Source organism: Pan troglodytes, chromosome 4 (genome assembly GCF_028858775.2).
Source record: "Pan troglodytes isolate AG18354 chromosome 4, NHGRI_mPanTro3-v2.0_pri, whole genome shotgun sequence".
NCBI lineage: Eukaryota > Metazoa > Chordata > Mammalia > Primates > Hominidae > Pan > Pan troglodytes.
The window spans coordinates 10,527,649-10,552,551 of NC_072402.2; the positions used below are offsets into that span (position 1 = coordinate 10,527,649).

Here is a 24,903-nt window from a genome sequence, read left to right on the forward strand (position 1 = left end):
TAGCTAATGCATCCTGGGCTTAATACCTAGGTGATGGATTGATAAGTGTGGCAAACCACCATGGCACACATTTACCTGTGTAACAAATCTGCATATCCTGCACATGTATCCTGGAACATAAAATTTAAAAAATAAATAAATAAAAACAAAAGTCAGGTTAGGAGTCGAAGGGAAGTCAGGCTCAAATGAGGGGAAAACAAGATGACCAACCTGGAGAACCTGGAAGCATACATGGATTTCGTACACATCAAGAATTTGGTAATAGTTATTGGAGAGTTTGAGCACCTGAGTAATATATCACTAATATTTAAAAGTAAGACAAAGATTCTCAGTCTTTCCAGATAAAATTGATTTTATCAGTTAGCTATTGATATGTAACAAGCTTCACCAAGAATTCAGTGGCTTAAGCAGTAACCTTTTTTATTTTTCCTGAGTCTATGGGTCTGCCGGGAGATCTTCTGGTTCTGGTTGGGCTCACACATGCATCTACGATCAGCTGTGGGTCCAGTGGGCAGCTCTGAGGCTCTGAGCCAGGCTTTCTCGAGTACTTTGGGTAAATATCACAGAATACAAATTTACAATACTATCCTAGTCCATTTTCGGCTGCAAAACAGAATACCGCAAAGTGGGTAATTTATAATGAATAGAACTTTGGCTCACGGTTCTGGAGGCTAGGCAGTCCAGAGGCACAGCACCTGCATCTGCTCAGCCATCTTGTGAGGACCTTCCTGTTGCATCTTCCCTTAGTGGAAAGCAGAAAACAGAAGGACAAGTAAACATGGGAGACAGTGAGAAAATCAGGCTGAACTCGTTCTTTTATCAAGAAACTACTCCTGTGATAACTAACACACTCCCAGGATAACATCATTAATCCCTTCATGACAGTGGAGTCCTCATTGCCTAAACATCCCTTAAAGTCCCCCCATCTTAGGGCCAGGCGTGATGGCTCATGCCTGTAATCCCAGCACTTTGGGAGGTGGAGGTGGGCAGATCATGAGGTCAGGAGATCGAGACCATCCTGGTTAACATGAGAAACCCTGTCTCTACTAAAAACACAAAAAATTAGCTGGGTGTGGTGGTGGGCACCTGTAATCCCAGCTACTCGGGAGGCTGAGGGAGGAGAACGGCATGAACCCGGGAGGCAGAGGTTGCAGTGAGTGGAGATCGTGCCACTGTACTCCAGCCTGGGCAACAGAGTGAGACTCAGACTTAAAAAAAAAAAAAAAAAAAAAAAGTCCCCACCTCTTAATACTTTACAATCACAATTAAATTTCAACATGAGTTTTGGAGGAAACAATCAAACCACAGCAGATAACTTTTGATCTTAACTGTTACATTATAAAACATAAGTTACTATTATTTATTACTAAAGTAGCAATCTATGGGAAGTATAATGGTTAGATTCTGTCTGTATTGTCACCCCAACCATTATTATGCTGTCAGAATAGCCAGCAATAGCAGTCACTCTTGCCAACACTAATTTATTTCTCTCAGTTAATAACTCTTATTTAAATGTTAGCTTCAAAATAACTTTGACCTTTTTCTAGGAACTAGCTGTTTGTCCAAAAATAATCATTTCTTTTTATATACTTCCTTTCGCCTAAATTGTACTTTTTGTTGTCACATAAACTCCGGTGATTCAAAATGTTCTTACTTTCTAAACTGACATTCACTCTCAGTCTTAAATTAATATTTCAGCAAATGTAACAATAGAACAAAGCACTAGCATTTACTGAGTGTCTACTATGTGCCAGGCACTGTCTTAGGTGCTACACATAAACTAACTCTTTCATCTTCACAGTAACCATTTTCTGTAGACAAAGAAACTAGGGTACCCAAAGGATAAGTGACTCGCCCAAGGTCACTCAGACAATACATGAGCTGGGATTCAAACCCCAGTAGTCTGACCTAGAACCCATGTTTCTAATCAATACACTATTGCCTCTGTAATGTCGAATAAATTATAGTCAATACAATTTTTATTTTTTAATAATTATTATGAAGTTATGATTTCTTTATTAATGGAAAGTTAAATATAAGTACAGCCATGTGGTTAAAAAATAGAAGATTTGTGATCACTTAGAAATTCAAAGACTGCTGACTTGGCTAATCAGAGAGAATATTAATTCCTTTCATTTGCCTTATGCAGATATCACTGTAGGCAAAATACATATTATTTAGGGTAATGGAATCCAATCTCTAGCTATAATAAACCACAACTTTGTTTCTGCAACATTGCTCTAACTGACTCTGATCAAACATTTTTCAGTTATGTGGTGTTGTTAAGCTTGGAAGTTTTAACAAATTAAACTAAAAATGATATAAGTCAGGGGGAAAAAAGGAGCTAAAGTATGAGAAGCTACAGTTTTTATCAATAGTTCCATACCAGCATCTAATTAAGATGCAAAATTATCCTTTAAAAGAATGAGTTAATCAATTAAAAATTAATGTGGGAGGTGAACAACGGCCATTGAGTCAGAAAGTTGGGTGTGGGGAGAATACTTGGCAGCAAATTAACTTTTGAGAGAAGGAAAGTGTGTGTGATAAATGCATATAAAAATATAAAACATATTTTTATTTTCAAAAAAACAAAACTCGCACAGTGATCATTTGAAAACTCATTTGCAAATAAATGAGAAAAAATATTTGGGGGGAAGAAACTTCAATAAAATTATTAGCACCATCAAAGAACTGGTTTTTCATAGAGAAAGGATATTAAGAAAACTGAGGATGGTGCATATATCGTTTAAGCTTAAAATATGATTTTTTAATATAATTCTTTTTTTTTTTTTTTTGGAGACAGAGTCTTGCTCTGTCGCCCAGGCTGGAGTGCAGTGGCACGATCTTGGCTCACTGCAACCTCCACCTCCTGGGTTCAAGCAATTCTCCTGCCTTAACCTCCCAAGTAGCTGGGACTACAGGTGCATGCTGCCACGCCCAGCTAATTTTTTGTATTTTAGTAGAGATGGGGTTTCACCATGTTGCCCAGGCTGGTCTGGAACTTCTGAGCTCAGGAAATCCACCCGCCTCAGCCTCCCAAAGTGCTGGGATTACAGGTGTGAGCCACTGCACCCAGCATTTTTTTTTTTTTTTTTTTTTTTTTGAGACGAGTCTCGCTCTGTCGCCCAGGCTGAAGTGTAGTGGTGCAATCTTGGCTCACTGCAAACTCCACCTCTGGGGTCCAAGCAATCCTGCCTCAGCCCCCCAGTAGCTAGGATTACAGTTGCCCACCACCTTGCCCAGCTAATTTTTTTGTATTTTTAGTAGAGACGGGGTTTTGCCACATTGACCAGGCTGGTCTCCAACTCCTGACCTCAGGTGATCCGCCCACCTCAGCCTCTCAAAGTGCTGGGATTACAGGTGTGAGCCACTGTTCCCAGTCTATTTTTATATAATTGTTAAAACAAGCTTCTATTACAGTTTAACACCTATATGAAGACATAAATACTATCTATACATTTCAATGCGTAATCAAAAAGTGGTGGGAGGAGAGTGAGGATCAAAAAACTGTCTATTGGGTACTATGCTTATTACCTTGGGGATAAAATAATCTGTACACCAAACCCCCAAGACATGCAATTAACCTATATAACTAACCTGCACATGTATCCCTGAACCTGAAATAAAAGTTAAAAATAATAATAAACTGGAACATCTACGTAACCATCACCAAAGGTAACGGCGATGGCCCTTAACACCACAGCACAGCTGGACCACCGCCACTGGAATGTTCTCATCCTTGTCTTTTGGTACAACATATACCCATTTCTTTTGGGAATGGAATTGCTGGAGCATAAAAAATAATATGTGTAGTCACTTGCATGGAGACTACCAAAGTGTTTTCCAAAGCAATTGTACCAATTTATACTCTATCCACAGAATCTGAGTCTCTGTTGCCCTTATTCAGATGTCATTTTGATTTTAACTAAATGACAACTTGATCACACCACCTAGTAATAATCATATGCAGTTATTAATTATATTGATCTTTGACATCGTCTATTCACCAACTGGTATGAAAGTATTTCATATTATAACAACCTATACAACCATATTAGCGCAAAGTTGCTGAATATAAGCCTTGTCTTCCACTATAATGATGTCAAATGACTTTCAAATATATCTCACATTTTAGCTCAACAAATTCCAAGCTATCCTTCCCACTTTCATCAGCACTCTCAGCACCCTCATCAAGCAGAAATGCAAATCTTTCTTCCTGCTTCCCCTACTATCTTCACACCTTAGTCCTTTCACTATCTGCCTGTTGAGTTTTTCTTTGACATTCAACACACGAGGCTCCTCTATCACCTATGTATCACACACGGTGACCCAATTCTCCTGAACCACACTCTATCACCTGTCACTCACTTATTCATTGGCTCCAACAATAGCCATTTGTGCCACATTTACCATGTGCTTGTTACCAGGCTGCCACTAAGGACAAAGGCGAACAAAGCATGGACCCTGTCCTCGAGGAGCTCACAGGGAGAAACAGACGTGTCAATGAACAAGTGCAATCTGTTATAATAAGCATAACTAGAAAAGTGGAAAAATAGATGGACATAACACAGGCGTAAGAAAGCGAGGGGTCAATTTGCCTGACAAGAAAAGACAATGGATAGAATTTTGCGCGGAATCTCCAAAGCTAAGCAGGGTACTCCAGGAAAGCAGGTGGGTAGTAGGCAGGACAGCAGGGCCACAGGAGCACTCCCATCAAGACCCTCCCAGTCCTATACAGACCTAGGAACTCAGTACCAGATTTAATAAGCAGCCCCGCTGACAGCACCAGGGAGGCAGGCAGCTACCGAAAGGGGGCTGGGGCTTGCAGGGGACTGCTCAGGGTACATTTTCCGGTTGCCTCTTTTACTCTGAGTGCAGGCCCCCATCTGCACCATGCCCTTCCTGCCCAGATCCTCTTTCCCCTCCACCCCTCACATCAGGAGTAGCTTTGTCAAGAGCTCCTTCACTGCTCAGCCCTCTCACGGGAGCTGCCATGGCCGCTGCCTGACTCTGAAACACCCCTGAAGCCCTCCTTTTCTCCTCTTACTCTAGTTCTACTAGAAAGGCTTAACGGTCACAAAGAGTGCATCTCCAAAAAAAATTATTCAACCTTGCCTACGTTTTCTCTGTCAAGTCACTTCCCCAAAGCCCCAAAGACTTGAAGTGATCTGCTAATTCCAAAGCTCCTATGAAATAAGGAAAGGCTTCTGCTATCCCGGACCCTCCACAGCCTGCTGAACTATTTTAAAAATTAATCAATCCGTAATGCATGTATGAAGAGCCTTCTGCCTAAAGCACGCAGATTGCAGGGGGAGCATTTCACAGGGTGGACCCAAAGCTGTGTGCAACGGTGAGAGAAGGGCGTGCTGTCATTCCCCCAAAAGTCCCAGATTTCACAAGCTTACAGTCTGATTAGGAGAATAGACATGAATCAGATTTCCAGAAATAAACAGCAAATTACAACTAGGATAAATGCTCCCAAGGAAACATCCATGGTGCTAACAGTGGACAGGGAGGGGATGACTCACAGAGGAGGCAAGGGTGACCACATGAGGGTGGGTGGGGGAGGAGTGAGCAGTGAGAGGAGCCCAAGCAAGGATAATGCCAAGATGGCAGAAGACAGATGGCATCTTCCAGGAAGGGAAATTAGGTGAATGTGATCAAAATGAGGCATATTCAGAGGAGCATTTCAGGGGGGATGAGGATGGAGGACTACGTAAGAGTTATGCAGAAGCCTGAAGGCCAACTTGAGCATTTAAGATTTGAGTTTGCACTCCCAGTAATGGCTAAGTATCTGCTATGAGAGCAACCATTCTCAGACTATTTCTTAAAAACACCCTTAAACTATACAGACCTATAAACTCAGTACTAGATTTAATAAGCAGCACCAGGGAGGCAGGCAGCTACTGAAAGGGGGTCGGAGCTTGCAGGGGAATGCTCAGGGTACATTTCTGGTTGTCTTCCTTTACTCTGAGTGCCCCCATCTGCACCATGTTGGAGCAGATGAAAATGTGCAGTCTTACTGTACTGATGATGGAGGGACAGGTACGGCAGCCCTAGTAACTGAAAGGAAAGCAGGATGTCTGGTAGGGAGAAGGAGAGTCCCAAATTCTGTGGATGGATCCTGCTCATGTATCTGGCTGACGTAGGACCACACATGCACAGGGTAGACTCCAGACAGCCCAGCTATGGCTAAAAATACCTTTTGGGCTGCTGTGATCCACTGGGAAAATACTGTTTCCATTCTGAGTTAAGCTGTTGAGTTTACAGTTTGAATTAAAGCATTACAGCGGGGGTTTTTTGCTCACTGTTTTTTATTGGTGGCGGGGGGTAACCAGATTTGCATGTTTGCATTTTCAGATAGTGCTTCTGACTTTATTGTGTGGAGCAGATTGTGCTGGGGCAACAGTGATGTAACCAGACATCAGGAGGCTGCCAAAGGCCCCTCATGTGAGAGGTCATGGAGCCTCACAGGACTGGGTCAGGAGGGGCAGAGTCTGAAAGAAGTGGATACCGAGTCATCAGAGCTGGGGTGGGGATCCAACCCAGGCTGACGAAGCAAGAGGGCCAACAAGGACTCCGTGGTCTCAGACCTGAAACCAGAATAGCCGTGACATTTGTGATGATATGCAAGCTGGGAGAAAGACCAGGCTTGGTGGGGAGCGTGAGTGGCTTTCTGGCAGCAGAGTGTAAGGTATAATGAGATACCAAGTAAAACTGGCGGGTGGGCTGATTCACACGGAAGTCAGAGAGTGGTCGGGGCTAAAGATATAAATCTACAAGACAACTGGGTTTAAGGAGTAATGAAGCTGTGGGTGTGAGTGGGATCCCCTAAGGATAAAATATAGGGTAAAAAGAAAAAGGGACTCAGGATCCAGCCTTCAGAAGAAATCCCACAGTTTTCATGAACAAGTTGAGTTGGAGACACCTGCTGAGAAGCTAGAAAAGGCAAGGTAAAAAGAAACCAGAACCTTTGTGTTCTCTCAAAAAGGCCGCCTACGTGATGGTTAAGAGCATAAAACTTCTGACATTCTATAATCCTCAATTCAAATACTTCGTCAATACGTCCACCCATGACCTCACCTTTTCCTGCTCTAACACTTAACCCTGATATTCCCCCTAGAACCTACTCCTGCCTAGCCCTTCCTCCTCCGCCTCACATCTCAGGGTCTTGCAGCTTCTGTAGGTCCCCTATCTGTTCTCACTTTGTAATCATTATTATCTTTTCTCCTCCCCAGCTTTCCAACCCCATTATATATATCACTGTAGGGATCATGTTGCCATCCTAAAGTAACAAAGACTATTACACAGTATCCTTAAAAACATAATTTTACAGTCTGATTTGTTCTCTTAAAAGGGGCATAAAAGAGTATTTGAAATCAGCAAGACTGAAGCTCTACAAAGACTGATATTTTAAACATGTACGTGTCCATGTAAACTAATCATTTTTAGTGGGCCTCACTTTACATTATTTGTTTCCTTTTGTCAATTCAATATTTAAATGACTGACTAGTGAAATTGCTTGACCCTGTTTTTAAGGGCCACTGTGACCTACTTATAACCACGTGTCAACTTTAACACCGGATTCCAAAAACAAGGCACAATGTGAGATGAAATGATAATCAAAGTGGATTACTGGAGGTTTGCTTGGAATCCTGGTCTTCCATGTGGACATCCTTTTTTGGGGACAGCATCTGGGGCTTCCTTCTGCTACCACGACCATCCTCAAAGTATAGTCTGGAGACCTCAGTAGGTGCCCATGGCCTTTTTAAGGGTCCACAAAATCAAACCTAATAACATGAAGTCATTATGTGGCTTTTAAAATCTCATTCTCTCTCTATTCTACCTCAGAGTTTTGATACAGTATCAAAGAAGAATATTCATAATTATCTAAAAAGAAAGCAAACATTAAAATGCATGCCCCTTTTCCAGCCACACATCTGGAAAACAGCAAATCACAACAGACTGAATACAGAAGCAGATGTAAGCAGGCAGCCATCTTCTATTAAGCAGGATGTTAAAGAGCTATGCAAAAATGTAAAACAATGCCAATCTCTCATTTCATGTTCTTTCATTTTGGAAAAAAAAATTTCATAAAAAGATATTGCTTGTTATCATGTAGTAGATGTACTACTTTTGCCTTTAGTGAATTATTAAATACTTTTTAAATTTAATTCCTAACATGGTAAGTATCTGCCACATAACCCACATAAGCAAAGCTCTTTGGGGCCAGGAGACACATGAGTACTTTGGATCCCATGCACAGAGTGTGGGTTCCAAAGATGGCTGGGGGAGGGCTCAGCATTGGCCCTCCCTCTGCTAAGCCTGCTTGCCCACAAAGTGTACCTACCTCTAGGTGGCTGCTATGACCCCAGAATCCAAAAAGTAAATTGAGCAAAAGCCCCCAGCCCACAGTGTTTCCTCTGCCCATATAGCATGCCTCTCATCCTCTGCAGATGGAAGGCCCAGAGAACAGATATTAGACCAGGACAAGTATTACACCCAGTACCCATCAGGGAAGTTGGACCAGTGGCTAGAATATTAAAGAACTCCTGTACCCCAAGCCACCAAAGCACTTCATGACCACTCCAGCTCCTGCCCAACAACTCACAATCATACTTGACCCCTTCTGCAAATAAAAGGGATATAGCTTGGCAGGCTGACCCCAGTGCATCCTACCTAACCACCTCTAGCTTCCCCAGGACCCCATGGGCTGGCCCAAGCCCTCCCCTCCCTCATAGCCCACCTTAGGTTCTGCTCTTGTTCTTATATATTTAAAGTTTCACCCTTCCCCATCAGAACCCATATGGGCCCCAACACACACACCCCAACCCTCTCCCTTTATTCCTCTCCCCACAATCCCTTTGACCCAGGAGGGGCAGATTTGGGGGGTTTTATTTCTTTACTTTCTATCCTCTTCCTAATGTAGAGCAGCCAGCCTCTTGCCTAGATATCAAAGCAGAAGGGCCATCCTTGCAGGCTGCAGAAGACATTCTGATCTGAGTACGCTGGGCTCAGTCTTTGAAATGCCACATGAATTTCAGATCTACTCTTCTTCCCACGCCATAGCCTAACAACTTTATTACCAGTTTCTCAAGCTTTGTAGAACTCTTGCCCCCAAAAGTTCCTGGGGGTTATCATGTTTTTCTTCCCATTCCTTCCTTTCCAATTATATCATTTTAAGGCCAGTGATTATTAGACTTTGCCTCACCTTAGAATTTCCCAGGGAACTTCAGGTGTCTAGTTGAGCTGGTGTCCAGGTTGAGCCCTGAACCAACTACATGACAACCTCAGGATGGGACCCAGGGTTCAAGAGTGTTTCATGCTCTCTGGAGATGCCACTATGCTGCCAAGACTGAGAACCAGTTATCTAGGCTGGATATTTAGGCATGTCTTCTTGATTCCCTGCACTTGGCCCCCCTCCACTGACCCATATTTAGAATTGTCTGGAGAAAAGCGCCTCTTATGCTCATTCTTTCCATTGGAACTTCCCCTCCCTGGATGAATGGGCTGATAGAAGAAGCAGGCTATGAGTCAAGTAAAAGAGTATTACACTCAAAACAAACAAAAAAACAAAAAAGCAGCCCTTCTTCAAGAGACACAAGCCCATTTCTATTCCCTTATCTTTTCACAGACCAAGTATCCCTGCATTCATTTGCCCTTGTGGTCACTCTCAGGAGAGTGCAGGGCAGATCTGACCACTGATCATGCACCAGACAAAGCCACATGTCCCACAAAAGAACCCCTGGAAGCTTTATAAACTACCAATGACTGCACCGCTACCAAAACCAAGTCACTCCAGCTTTCTGGGATAGGGTCCTGGCAGCAATATTTTTAAGGTTCCCCCAATAATTCTTACATGCAACCAGAGAGAAGGGCTCAGGGAATCTTTGCAGGTCCAGCCTTCTTCCTTCTTCCTCTACAAATATCTGGGTGATGTCTTGGTTGCCCCAGCTTTTTTTTTTTTTTTTTGGAGACAGAGTCTCAGATGCCCAGGCTGGAGTGCAGTGGTGTGATCTTGGCTCAGTGCAACCTCCACCTCCCGTGGCCGGGCTTTCTAGTCCATTTTTTCTTTTGTCCATTATCTTGTATATCACCTGGGCCACCTGTGCTTCTGTCCAAGAGTCTTTCAGTCTGTTCTGCCTCATTCCAAAGCCCAGCCCAGACTCCTATCTCCGACTTCTTCGCTCAGATGGTTGTTGGTCTTAAATGAGAAGTACCTAGAGCCCAAGGGATGACAGCACTCATTCAACTGTGTTTTCTAATTGGGCTGGTCAAACGGTCCACTTCAAAATTTTTTTTAAGTTAGTAAATGCCTTTTTTACTGAAAAAGTAATACATACTTGTAATAAAAAAAAATTCCAACAGCAGAAGTGTATTACAACAACGTAATCTCCTTCTACTTCAGTTCCCTATCCCCCCTCTCCCCCCAGAGGGAAGGACTTCTATGCAAATACCTTTTCACTTTTGTACATCTATCCTGAGGGGCTGGTCTACTTTGCAGAAACAACATAGATTCCTGTGATCTGTCTACTGAATAAGACTCTGTGGGAGGAAAAAGGAGGAAGGTCCCATGAATCTACCTTTAAAGACTACTCAGGTGGTCAAAGATTGGATGGGTGTGAGAACTGCTGCCAACACACAGTACCTAACATGGCCTTTAGGCTTTTAGGGAACTTGGAAATATGATAAAAAGTGAATATATGTTGACCCTACAAAAGTTCATCTGTTAAAGTCCTAACCCCCAGTACCTCAGAATGTAACTGTGTTTGGACATGAGGTCTTTAAAGAGGTAATTAAGTTAAAATGAGGTCTTTCCCATGGACCCTAATCCAATCTGATTTGTGTCCTTTTAAGAGGAGGAAATTGGCCAGACATGGTAGCTCACACCTGTAATCCCTGTACTTTGGGAAACCGAGGCGGGTGGATCACTTGAGGTCAGTAGTTTGAGACCAGCCTGGCCAACATGATGAAACCCCATCTCTACTAAAAATACAAAAAATTAGCCAGCCGTGGTGGTGTGTGCCTGTAATCCCAGCTACTCGGGAGGCTGAGGCAGGAGAATCGCTTGAACCTGGGAAGTGGAGGTTGCAGTGAGCCAAGATCACGCCATTGTACTCTAGCCTGGGTAACAGAGTGAGACTCTGTCTCGAAATCAAAAACAAACAAACAAACAAACAAACAAACAAAAACAGAAGAGGAAATTTGGACATACAAACAGAGGCAGCAGGGAGACACACACACACACACACAGAGGAAATACCGTGGGAGGACATGGCGAGAGGCCAGCCATCTGCAAACCCTGGAGGAAGGCCTCAGAAAAAACCAAACCTGCAGACACCTTGATCTTGGACTTCCAGCTTCCAGAACTACGTGAAAATAAATTGCTGTTATTTAAGCCATCCAGTCTGTAGTAATTTGTTATGACAGCGCTAGCAAACTAATACAGTAAGTTAGTTCTATCCTGGTCACCTAGATATGCTAAGGCAGGCTATAAACAGATTTATAGACATTGGAGACTCCTAAAATGAGGTCATCAGCCCCAAGGCCATGGGGCCCCTTTGCAGGTGAAACCACTTCACAGCAGGTTTCTTTGTGTGGTTCAGTTGGTAAATTTTTGGCCAAGATACAAAGCAAAGGTTGCCTTATACCAACTTCTACCCAGCATAGTGAGAATGAGGTTTTCAGGCTTTCTGGATGAGGTTTAGCACTTCTCTAAAATTTAAAACATGAATGCCAGAAAGCGGTACACATACACATCTAACACAACTGGAGAAGACCATGTGGTGGTAGGGAGGCTTCCTGATGAACAAGTATGGCTGCAACTGACAAAGAACTGTCTGAGTAGCCCAGTGCAGCAAGTTCAGCTCACTCCCTACCTTATACCAAGGCCCTTGGCTTTCTCATGCCTAAGCACATGTCACTGCGTGTGTGTGAAGGGGGGTGATGGGGGAGAAGGAAGGGATTAAGGCACCATGGCTTCTGCAGAAGAGCTGGGACTGCAAAACCAGTGCCTTCTGATGGAAAGCCAACATATGAGAAGGAGACACCTGGTTTCTTCCTGCTTTGAAAGTGGACGCGGCTTTGATCAATAAGCTATTATAAATATGATGCACAGTTGTGAGAGAAAATAACTTCTGTTTCAGAGGAAATGGCACAGATGAAGGGACCGCCATTGCCTTTGAAAGTCAATACCACCCCCTGTAGTGATGTAGCAGCCGCAGCCATATGCAATCACTGTGGCTGAGCCGGGCAGCAGGCAGTCTGCTGATTACTGGAATAGCGCTGCCTCAAAAAGCCTGCAGAGGCGAGGCTTCCTTTTGAATCAGTGCAATGGTCAACTGAGAGGTCTTTCTTTTTCTTTTCTTATCCTTTTCTGCCTAAACTCTAGAAGTAGACAATAACCATCAGAGATCTGTTCTGTTACAAATCCAATATATGCGGTCTGCCCTTCTGGGCACTCTATCAACAGATCTGCCCCAGCCCACCAATCTTAAATCGCACTGTCTACAATGCTCTCAAAAATATTTTATCACAGACAGTGCAATATTCTGTGTGTGCCTTTCCACTGAAATTATAATTCTAGAGGCATCAGTTGCCCTAATAAGAAACAGAGAGTCCAGCTGTAATCTGATGGAGTTACAGTCAAGAAGCCATTGCTTTGTAAAACTGATATGAACGCATCTGAATTTCAACCTCCAACCTGTACTGTGATTATTAGCACATCCAGGGTTAGGGATGGGTCTTTATTGGTGAAAACAGTGGCCTCTAAAATTTCTATGATGAATGTTATAACTAGCTTCTCAGTGTGAAATTAAAGCTATCCAAGATATGGGTATTGGTGAAAATATTTTAGAGCTACCCCAACCCTTATTCAAGGTATATGGATCCTGAGAGACCTGTTAGCTTCCCCGCCTCCCCAAGCAACTTGGGTCTAGCCACCAAGGTGAGAGGTTTCTGCCTATCAAAGGGTGACCACAAAACACAGAGAACTGGGACTTCATGAATCTTACAGAACTGGTTGGATTATCTCTCGTGTCTTTTGCTAATAGTATTTGTTTAGTAAATGTCCATATGGGTAGCAGAATTTGGTTTGGGACTGGCTTTCTTTAAACTGGCATTTGAGGTTACAGGAGAATGGCTAAACCTCAGCCACCTTTCATTTTTTGGAGGCTACATTTTATACCAAAAAGAACCTAATTGGCTTAGGTCAGTTTAGAAAACGTATCCATCATTATTCTCCAGACGGGCTGAAGCTCTGTGAGCCTTGTCTCTGTTACTTGTCCTCCCTTCTCTAACCGCCGACCCAAACCGCCGACCCAAATTCTAGACCTCCCTCAGGGTTCAGCCACTTGAAGATCATTTCCACTTGAAGAACACTTTCTATGGAAAGTATTCCTCACCTAATGGCTTTACTTTGTGCCCCGAAAACAAGGGCTAAAGAAATCACGCTAGACTTTATCCACTTTGCCATGCCTATTTGGCAATGTTGTTTAGGTCTTAGCACTTCATGCCTATATTCTAAGTTCTTTCAAGGCAAGGACCTCATTTGCCACACTAGTTAATTATTTTGTATCTCCCCAAGCAATTAGTCCGATCCCATGAACACAGCAGGACTTGCTAAATGCACCCACTGCTTCTGCATCTACTGTGTGCATGACAACTTTGGGGCTAAGAAGGGAGACAACAGTTTGGCTCTGATCCCCAAGAAGTCATCCAGGAGAAGAGAATGAATGTCGATGGTTCAGAGAGGCAAGTCTCTTAGCCTCTGCACTCAAGCATTTTACCATGAAAACATCTGTGTTATGTAATTTCTAGGGCACCAGGAAAAATGGCTACTTACCCAGAAGACTAAGGATGATCTTAATTTTTCCTCCAGCTAATTATTTAAAGGGATGTAACATGAGGTTTTCTTAAAACAAAACAAAACAAAACAAAACAAAACAAAATAACAGCTAGATATGGCTGGGCACGGTGGCTCATGCCTATAATCCCAGCACTTTGGGAGGCCAAGGTGGGTGGATCACAAGGTTAGGAGTTCCAGACCAGCCTGGCCAACATGGTGAAACCTCGTCTCTACTAAAAATACAAAAATTAGCTGGGCGTGGTGGCGCATGCCTGTAATCCCAGCTACTCGGGAGTCTGAGGCAGGAGAATCACTTGAACCCAGGAGGGAGAGGTTGCAGTGAGCCGAGATCACGCCGCTGCACTCCAGTCTGGGTGACAGAGCAAGACTCCATCTCAAAAAACAAAAAACAAACCAAAAAAACCTAGATTTGCAACTGGTGTGTTCAAGTTAACAATCCACTACTGTGTGTGTAACTTTAGGCTAACCGCACGTCTATACCCAGAACTTAGGCACTGGCTGTTTTTGACTTCAATAACTTTCCTGAAATGACAAAGTAGGCATGTATTATATCTTTGCCTAAAGACAACTTTTATGAGATCATACATTCCCATTCTTGGGAGGGTGCTTTCTTTTTTCTTTTTGCTGAATTAACATTTGAAAGAAGAAGTCATTTGGTTTTATTAAGCATGATTCTTCTACTTTGGTAGACTAAGCAGTTCAAAATGTACTAGGAAGATGATGAAAGCAACTAAACAATTCATCTGAAGAGAAAGATAAAATTACTAAGAGCCTGCAGATTAAAGAACACATTTTCTGTTTTAGATTGATATATAAACACAACACTTAAAGAGGAAACATGAGCCAAGGACACATCTTCAATATAGTCCCTCAAATTTTAACTTTAATTAATCTTCTGAATTTCATAACAATGTATTTTCTAATGACACGGGGACTCACTTCGGAATTCTAAGTAAGACTGTTACTGTTCCCAACGCATCCTTGTGTTCCTAATGACTAAGCTTTAAACTATTAATACATATCTTAGGTTAATTAAGTGGGCTAATTTTCCTTGCCTAATAATTGTTCACGATAATCTGACACTGTTTAAGCTCCAAAATAACCATCTTTGAAAAATATACATCCTTAAGTGTATCTCCTCCTATTATCAGTGGGGAAAATGTGACAGTAAATTACTGAGTAGGAAGTACAGAATTCCCAAATACAAAGGGGCCCAGATTTTAAAGTACTTCCAATTTTATGGCACAATAATCTAATCTTATCCTCACAAAGCCTCCTCATCTCCAGGCTCCAAGATCGAGGAAATTCTTTAAGAGAGAGGGACAAGGTAGAAGCCATGTGTACGTGGTTTTGAGACCTTCCCTAAGCCAGGCCTATTCCTGCTGGTCTCTAGTTATGAGAAAGAACACTGAGGCCTCTCGCACATGGCTTTGCCACCACCAGATGGCACATCACCATGAAAGCAGGTTGCAGACAGAATTCTGCCACAGAAATCAATGTTTCTTGGCAAGCAGGCATGAAACAATCTGTTCCTAGAAACTCTGCAAGGTCCCAGGTCTTGGCCACTTAGAAACTCCTCAAGTCCCTTGCATGATCAGGACACAGAATTCCCAATTAAGAGGCAGGAAGCAAAACAACAGAGAGTCCTAGATGAAGGGCAATACTCTAAAGGAGAACATGTAGCCGCTGGGCCCTCCAGATTCCTGCACCCCTGTCCACAGACAGGCAGAGGGGCCTGGACAGGGATTAACCAACCCACAATATTCCAACGATCATGCGCACCACCCATTTCTTTCAATAAAATTTATCTGCAATAATCCTCATGCTAATTAACAATTATCTAGTGCAGACATTTACAGATGGAGGTCGTTGAAGACAGGAAGTGGACATGGAACTGCGAATTCTTGTTGGCTATCTTTAAAATGCTAACCGTGCCTACCATTGGAATGTGTATTTCTCTTTTGGACACTATAAATGCCAACTAACCACCCTTAGGACATAGAGTGAAACTAGCCCACACATATAAATATTTTACACCATCTATACTAAAATATTTTAGAGGAAAATTATAGACAGACAACAGTATGAGCTTAAGGGTGGAGTCGGCACTCAGGATGTATGACCAGCAGAGGAGTTCAGAGGGACAGGAGTGACCACTGTCTTCATTTCTCCATTCCACTCTCTCTTATACAGCCCAAGTTTTCTGAAATAGTATACCAAGGGGAACTTCTTTCCCTCTCAATTTGAACACAAGACAGCAAAATAACTAAAGGTGGCCGAGTGTGGTAGCTCATACCTATAATCCCAGCACTTTGGGAAGCTGAGGTGGGCAGATCACCTGAGGTCAGGAGTTCAAGACCAGCCTGACCAATATGGTGAAACCCCATCTCTACTAAAAATACAAAAATTAGCTGGGTGTGATGGCAGGTGCCTGTAATCCCAGCTACTCGGGAGGCTGAGGCAGAAGAATTGCTTGAACCCGGGAGGTGGAGGTTGCAATAAGCCCAGATCGCGCCACTGCACTCCAGCCTGGGCAACAGAGCAAGACTCTGTCTAAAAAAAAAAAAAAAAAAAATAGCTAAAGGTGAAAATTTCAAATAAGCAGCCTCTCACAAGGAGACAAAAACTAGACTCTATGTAAATAGATATGAAAACAGTGCCCTCTTTAAAGTGCTTTTTTTCCCCCTGCTTAATGGTCTAGAAAAGACACACAATTGCCTTATAATCTTACAGAACCTCTATTTGAGCAACAAAGTTGAGATGTCCCAATGGAGTCCAGCTGGTGATTACATCACTAGAAGGTGGTTCCCAGCCTGTGGTCCAGTCCCCAAATGAATCCATCGATTTGGTTGTTCCCAGTTTTTTTCTATTACAAATAAAGCTGAATCATACAAGATTTGGAGTGAAGATAAGTTTCCATTTCTCTAAGATAAATGCCCAAAAGTGCATTCGCTTGGTCATATGGTAAGGAAATGTTTAGTTTTATAAGGGCAGTCATGCAAGACAGAAGTAGGCAGAATTCAGAGAAGCAGAATTGTATACTGGGTACAGATATGTTCTCTCTCTGAAACTAAATGTCTTAGTTTTATACACAAGCTTCACAACTTACCACCCATCAGATCCTCACTGATCAAATGGAGATTATAATGATAATGAGGCCATTTCAATAGCATCATGGTGATGATTTGATTAGTTAATTCATGACATGTTCTTAGAACCACCTCTGACAAACACTATCCTTTCCACAGATGTTAGCTACTAAAATTTGCATGATTTCAGCCACCAGTAAGATTTAATATTTTACCCTATATTCATTAACTTACTGAATTTCTTCTCTTATGGATTAAATGTTCATGCTTGAAAATACAAGAAAAGATTTCATTTTGTTTCAGTATCAAATGCAGCACTGCATTCAAGAAAGCTTAAACACAGAAACATCCCGCCAGTGGGGCAGAGTACAGTCGATTTATACAAGCCAGAGTTATATGTTTCATTATGTATAGGATATCACTCTATAGTCTAAGATACACTTGCTCAAATGTTTTTTTTTTTTTTTTTTTTTTTTAGACGGAGTCTGGCTCTGTCGCCCAGGCTGGAGTGCAGTGGCGTGATCTCGGCTCACTGCAAGCTCTGCGTCCCGGGTTCATGCCATTCTCCTGCCTCAGCCTCCCGAGCAGCTGGGACTACAGGCACCGGCCACCATGCCCGGCTAATTTTTTTTTGTATTTTTAGTAGAGACGGGGTTTCACCGTGTTAGCCAGGATGGTCTCGATCTCCTGACCTCGTGATCCGCCCGCCTCGGCCTCCTGCTCAAACAGATTTAATTTGCTTGGGGAAGAATAATGCTGGTTGCATTCAGCCGCAACAGAGCAGTTGATCAGGAACATACCCTGTCTGAGAAGCGTGTCTCTGTTTGCACTAGTCGTCCTCGGAGGACACAATACCTTGACTCAGATTCGCAGCTGCTTTGCTTTGTACCCTTCACTCACTCAGTAAATAGGTACTAGTGCCTCCCATTAGGGCCCTGGGTTGGACCCTGAGAAGACCGCAGAGAAGGGTAGGCATCTCTCCAGGAGCTTTGATCCTGAACTTGACTTAAACACCAGAACAAATGGCTGTGAAAGGTGGCAAACAGCTCAATACAAATGAATGTCACAGTCTAGAGATGATGTAGCAGCAGAAAAAAGGAATTGCTAGAGATTGTGGGAGACAAAATAAAGATGAAACAAGACTTCTTACAGAAAGCGACTCTGGTGAGACTCTAAGCTACCAGAGAACCTGTTTGGGCTGAGAGAAAACCATCAGCCTAGAAAAGAGGGCATGGCCAAAGGTTTAGGTATGCACTGGGGCGTTCATTCTTCTGGAAAACAATGTGGCCAGAGGGGACAGTAGAAGCCAGGAAACAATAAGAAAAAAATATTGAAAGAATTGTAGTCTGAATGTAGAAGCTCTGGAATACTGACTGAGTTTACACTTTGCTCTGGGTATAATAGGGGCCTTTGAAAGCTGTGTAAAAGGAAGCGTACATCATAAGCAGGGTATTTTAGGGGATAAATCTTCCTGCAGTAAGAAGAATGAATTGGAAGGGGAAAAGACAGAAAGTAAGGCACTCTGTGGGAAAATAATTTCAACTGCGCAAGCAAGAAGCGATGTGGATCCAGGCCGGAGACAAGCAAGAAGACTGGAAGTCAGATTGTTCTATTTATTTTCTGGAGAAAAAGAAAGCACACCTATGCTAGAAAAATAGCTTCGGCAAATGCCCCATATAATAAATTGTCCTTCACTTATTCCACCCACGTGTTTTTGCTTTAACTAACCACGAATAGCTGCTTCAGCACCAGCCTGTTTATCATCCTCCCACGTCCAGCCTAGCAGGACTGAACTGAAAGGATCTCAGAGTAGTGGACTCGCTGGACGGCAAGATGCTACTCCTGTTAATCTTCCATTACTCTTTTGATGTTACCTCTGTCCCCCAGATATCACGGGCAAAGCATGCCAAGATATTACAGTTGACACCTGGGGTAAGCCAGTCTTTCATCCCCTATTATAGCTGTATAGCTCTTAAACATAGTGGGTCATTGAATACCATGCTCTACTATTTAGCCTTATTAAAGACCTGTGAGATTATAAAATCTTTATTACAAATTTCTTATTCATACATTTATAATTTAACAGTATGCTATTGAGGCATACATGAACTGAGTGGGTCAACTACCACACTGTGGACATGTTCTAGAATGTTACTGTGCTTTTGGTTCTTCCCAGAGGGCTGCTGTCTCCCCAGATCCTGGAAGCAGAATCCCTGTAGAGCACATAACACCCCCAAATTTAACCCAGCCATGGCTGTCATTTGGCTGGCCAGCAACCCATGAGATAATTTCTTCTAAAATTTGGCTTTCAATTTCTGGTCCAGCATATAAGGAGCTTGGAAGTCACCACTCCACCTTAACAACAAGTCAAAAGCTAAACAAATGGAAACATCAAAAATTCTTCTTAGATCAGAGAGGCGAGGTCACAGGGCAAACTTTTGCCCCACAAATTGGAGAGACAGGCAGATACTAAAAATCACAATTTACTGGAGCAGAAATCCATGAGCAGAAGCCTCTTTGGAAAGTCACGCTGGGGTAGGAAAATCTGAACCGTAATTGACAGTTGCTATAAACTCAGCGTGGACAGGTCTGAAAGTTAAAAACTACAGGTCAATACAGTGATCAGTCCCCACCTCCCCATACCCCTCACCATCTTTGAAAATTTTAATCTCATGGAGCTCAACCAGGTTCTCACAGTGGCTATCGGAGAAAAATTCACTCGTGTCTTCAGCAGGTAGAAGGGAAAAGTAACCATTTTGAAATATATCATATAATTCTTTTTTTAAAAAAAATGTGTGAGTATGTGGTAAGTGTATATATTTCTGGTGTACATGAGATGTTTTGATACAGGCATGCAATGTGAAATAAGCACATCATGAATAATGGGTTATCCATCCCCTCAAGCATTTATCCTTTGAGTTACAAACAATCCAAGTATACTCAGGTTATTTTAAAATGTACAGTTGAGTTACTATTGACTATAGTCACCTTGTTCTGCTATCAAACAGTAGCTATTATTCATCCATTTTTTTGTACACATTAACCATCCCCACCTCTACAAGTAAGTGAAAAAACCTACAAGTAAGTGAGAACATGTGATGTTTGTCTTTCTGTGCCTAGCTTATTTCATTTAACATAATGATCTCCAGTTTCATCCATGTTGTTCTTTCTTTTTTCCAATAGGTTTTGGGGAACAGGTGGTGCTTGGTTACATGGATAAGTTTTCCGTGGTGATTTCTGAGATTCTGGTGCAGCCATCACCTAAGCAGTGTACACTGTACCCAATGTGTAGTCTTTTAACCCAACCCTCACCCACCCTTTCCCCCAAGTCCCCAAAGTCCATTGTATCATTTGTATACCTTTGTGTTCTCATAGCTTAGCTCCTACTGATGAGTGAGAACATATGATGTTTGGTTTTCCATTTCTGAGTTACTTCACTTAGAATACTGGTCTAGCCACCCAGCAGACCTACCAGGCTCTGGGCTGGTACTGGAGAATGTCTGCAAGGAGTCCTGTGATGTGATCCATCTTCAGGTCTCTCAGCTGTGGATACCAGCACCTGCTCTGGTGGAGGGGAGTTAAGTGGACTCTGCGAGGGTCATTGGTTATATTTTTGTTAAGTGTGCTGGTTTTGTGTTGTTTGGCCTCCAGCCAGACTCTCCTTGGGTGAGGCTTGCTGCAGCTGCCATGACAGATGGGAGTATGGTTCCTAGGCCAACGGAGTTGTGTTCCCAAGGGGATTATGGCTGCCTCTGTTGTGTCACACAAGTTGCCAGGGAAGTGGAGGAAAGCCAGCAACCATAGGCCTCACTCAGTTCCTGTGCAGCCCAGAGCCGGAGAGACCAGTCTCACTCTCACCATGCTCCACAAACAGCACTGAGTTTATTTCCAGGCAGCAAGTGAGCAGGCCTGAGAACCTGCCCCAGGCTACAAGCCTCCCAGCTGATAAAGCAAGCAGACTCACAGTTCTTCAGCTGTCCCACAGAACCTGCAATGGCAATCCACCTCCTTCAAAGGGTCTGTGGATTCTCTCGGCTTTTCTGGTACATTCTTGCAGTAGTTCCTGGAGTAAAAGTTCATTATGTGGGTCTCCACATCCTGCTCTGTCCATCTGAGTGGGAACTGCAAGTTAGTCCTGCCTCCTAGCCACCATTTTCCCCCAGAAAATATCCCTGTTGCTCTTTTTAACAAGCTCTGACTGCAAGATAAAGTATTTTACCAAAGCCTGATCTTCTGGGGATGTATCAGAGCCTAATTGACCTGATGGAAGGAAAATACCCCCAATCAAGCTAGCTCTAGCCTTCCATATAGGAGAAAGGACACCCAAATCCAGCCCCCTACATCCATCCTGTCTCACCTAAGGCTTGAGACCTACCCATAGGACTATGAAACACTGTCCTACATCTTACCACCCACCACACACTAAAGGCCTATTTACAAGACTTCCTTTTGCCCAGTACATCACATCCACATTTCACCAAACATGACAAGGCACACTAAACGGCAAAAAATACAGTCTGAAGAGACAGAGTAAGCACTGAAAACAGACCCAGATATGGCAGGGATGTTGAAACTATTAGACCATGAATTTAAAAAGACTATAATTAACATGCTTAAAGCCCTAATAGCAAAAGTAGATAGCATGTAAGAACAGATAAATAATGTAAGCAGATATCTAGAAAATCCAAGAAAGAATAAAAAAGAACACTAGAGAACAAAAGCACTGTAACAGAAAGGGAAAATGCCTTTGATGGCTCATTAGTAGACCAAATACAGCTGAGAAGAAAAATCACTGAGCTTGACTACATTAAAACAGAAACTTCAAAAACTGAAAAGCAAAGAGAAAAAAGACAGCAAAAGAAACAGAACATAATATCCAAGAACTGTGGAACAACTATGAAAGGTGTACATGTAATGGTAATAACAAAAGGAGAAGAAATAGAGAACACAAAAGAAAAAATTATTTGAAACAATAATGGCTTAGAATTTCCCCCAAATTAATGTTAGACATCAAACCACAAATCTTATAAGCTCAGGGAACACCAGACAGGAAAAATACCAAAAAATTCCTGCACCTAAGCATGTCATATGTAAATGGCAGAAAATCAAGACACAGAAATATCTTGAAAGAAGCCAGAGGTGCAGAAAAAACCTTATGTATAGAGAAGCAAATATGAAAAATTACATCTAATTTCTCTTCAGAAGCCATATAGGTAAGAAAAGGGTAAAATGAAATATTTAACATGTTGGGAGAAAAAAAATGAACCTAGAACTTTGTACTCTGTGAAATTATTCTTCAAAAAATGAAAGAGAAATCAACACTTTCTCAGACAAACAAACAGTGAGGGAATTTGCTACCAGTAGACATGCCTCAAAAGAAATGTTAAAGTTCTTCAGAGAGAAAAAACTTAAGATATGTCAGAAATTTTCATCTACATTAAGAAAGGAAGAGTATTAAAAAAGAAATAAAATAAAAGCATGTGAAATGTATTCAGGAGCTTATAGAATTTACTGAACCTGGTCAGTTTTCCACAGGATGAGCAGTGAATTGTACTGCATCTTAACAGTATGTATTAGGATTCTTGCAGTGTCATGCAGGAAGATATATTTTACCGGATATTATTCTTCCAAGATACTGAGCCCCAGGGGGAGGAAACTTGTGGAAGCTGGCCAAACAGATTAAGAGAAAAAAACTGCTGTAGTCTCCACATCATGAGGAATTGCTGTAGCCTGCTACATGGTAGTCCTATGATCCTAAATTGGCCCAGATTCTTGTCTAGATTCAGGCGTTAGGTCAAGAGCTTTCCAAAGTGCTGCACTTACTGTTCCACCCTCTGCTGAAAGACCAGGAATATAGCACAGGTTGACAGCCAAAACAGGGATTTAAAGAATGTGAGAAGGCCTGGAAGAAACTAATGAAGAGCAATGGGGAGGAGTTGGAGTTCCAAGGTACCAAACCACAGATTTATCCCCCAGACAGGAGAGACTTGTGGCCCCCATCTTGGCTGTTTCTTCTTTCTTCGTTTTGTATTTCAGAAATGTATCCTTTAGTTTTGATGATTTGGTTCAGACTGAGATTGCAATGTGATTTCTGTTCTCCAACATAATTCTGTTTCTTTATCTCAGTTGGAGAATGAAATAGCATATTAATATGATACATTACACTAGATTTCACCTAGAGTGGGTAATAAAATCTATTTTCCAACCTTTTCAGTCTGAGCTCAAATAATCTAATTTAATATGTCATCAATAAAAGTTGGTCGATGGGCCAACAGTTATTTAGGGAAGGGGGATGGGGAGAAGTTTGAAGGATAATTTAGAGGTTGGTTTGATTTAAGACAAGTTCAAGTTTAGCAATGCAATTTTGCTGCATTTACTGTACATCTCTATGATGAATGCAAGGCAGAAAAACCAACCTTTACAATTTCTATCTATAATTAATGAGTGGCTTCTAGCAGGGTTGGGGTGAGGAGAGAAGAATTGTGATTACAGGAGACCAGCTCACTTGAGTGATGTCAAATCTTCTAGAGGCCAATGTAAACCAGTCAGCATTCCCACTTGTATGTTCTGGGGTTTTGCATTTTTTTTAACTCATGATAGAATGAAGCCTGATTAGAAAGGAGGCAAAGAGACTAATGATAAGATGATGGTTTAAATTATTGAAGCCAATTAATTACACACAATAAGTGCCACTAATAGTGGTAGTGTGGGATTGCTAAGAAAGTGTTTACGGGATTGGGAGGGAGACTCAGCCCCAACATCTCCTTCTCTGTCTCTCCAGAGCAGGATCTCTCCCAGAGGTCTCTGCTCACAGACAAACTCCACCCCAGTGGGACAGTCATAGTAAGAAATTCCAAGTATAGGAGCTTTAGCCCCACTAAAGCATTCAGAATTCCATCCTGCTTCCCACTAGGTGAAGCCTAAGCTCTGAAGGCTGACTCTCAGCCCTCTTCTCTCCTTCCTTGCTGCTTCCTGGAGAGGGGCCTCCAGGAGAATGGACAGGGATTTGCAATGCCATCCAGGGTGGGAAGCAGGAAGTGAGAAGCGGTAGTAACCATACTGCACGTCTCCCATTTCTACAACACCTCCCTTCCTGAATCCAGCTCAGCTAGCTGGAGATCATACTTAGTCTCCTGGCAAAGTGAGCCTGCTTCTACACCCCATCCTCTGACAGGGGCATTGTTTGGAATGGGCAGACTGCCTGGAACTGCAACCCTACAAGACTTGGAGCATCACCTACTTTGCTAATTGCCCTACACTGCCTGTGAGAATGAACACCATTTCTCCATTGACCCACATCCTAGGGCAAAGGTATGTCTTCCCCATTCCTGATCTTTCCCTCAAGTGGACATCACACAATCTGCTTGACCCAGTCTTCTAATAAAAGAATCTAAACAAAACACAGTTATTTTGTTAGGGATATATTGTTTCAACACCTTGGTCAGTGGTTGTCAACCCTGATTATATGCACCTAAAAATTTAAAAAGAAAAAAAAAGCCAACATTAGGCCCTGTCTCATGGGGATTATGAACTAAGTAGTCTGGGTGGAGCCAATGCGTTGGCATTTTTGCTCTGAAGTGCAGCCAGGGGTAAGAACAAGTGAGTTAACTAGTTAGACTCCAAACCCTCTGATCCCCACAGAGCTCCCATGTTGGGAGGGCCACCTTCCATGCCCCTTCAGTCTGTGCCTGCTGGGTCTCTTGCTTCTAAATGATGAGCTTATGTGCCAATGGTGCATGCACCTGCTCCCCAAAGTGAGGAAATGTGATTGTGGGAAGGACAAAACACAAGGAATGAAGAAATGACAATGCTCCCTATTGAAATACCTGATGAGACTACTGAAGCAATCAGAATGAGCAATTTGAACACTTCAGGTCTTGCCTTGTGCCAGAAAAACTGCAGTAGAAAATTCATAGAGCTTGAAAGGGGTCTCGTGAGGCCCTTTTG

General features: G+C 42.5%; 1 long non-coding RNA gene across 1 annotated transcript; it reads right to left on the reverse strand.

The window, feature by feature from the left end:
• Positions 1–403: 403 nt before the first annotated feature.
• LOC107974619 (uncharacterized) lies at positions 404–20,662 on the reverse strand. Its single transcript, XR_001717475.3, has 3 exons — positions 20,429–20,662; positions 661–742; positions 404–547 (listed from the first exon to the last, which is right to left on the reverse strand). It is a non-coding gene; the product is annotated as an uncharacterized LOC107974619 (long non-coding RNA).
• Positions 20,663–24,903: the final 4,241 nt, after the last annotated feature.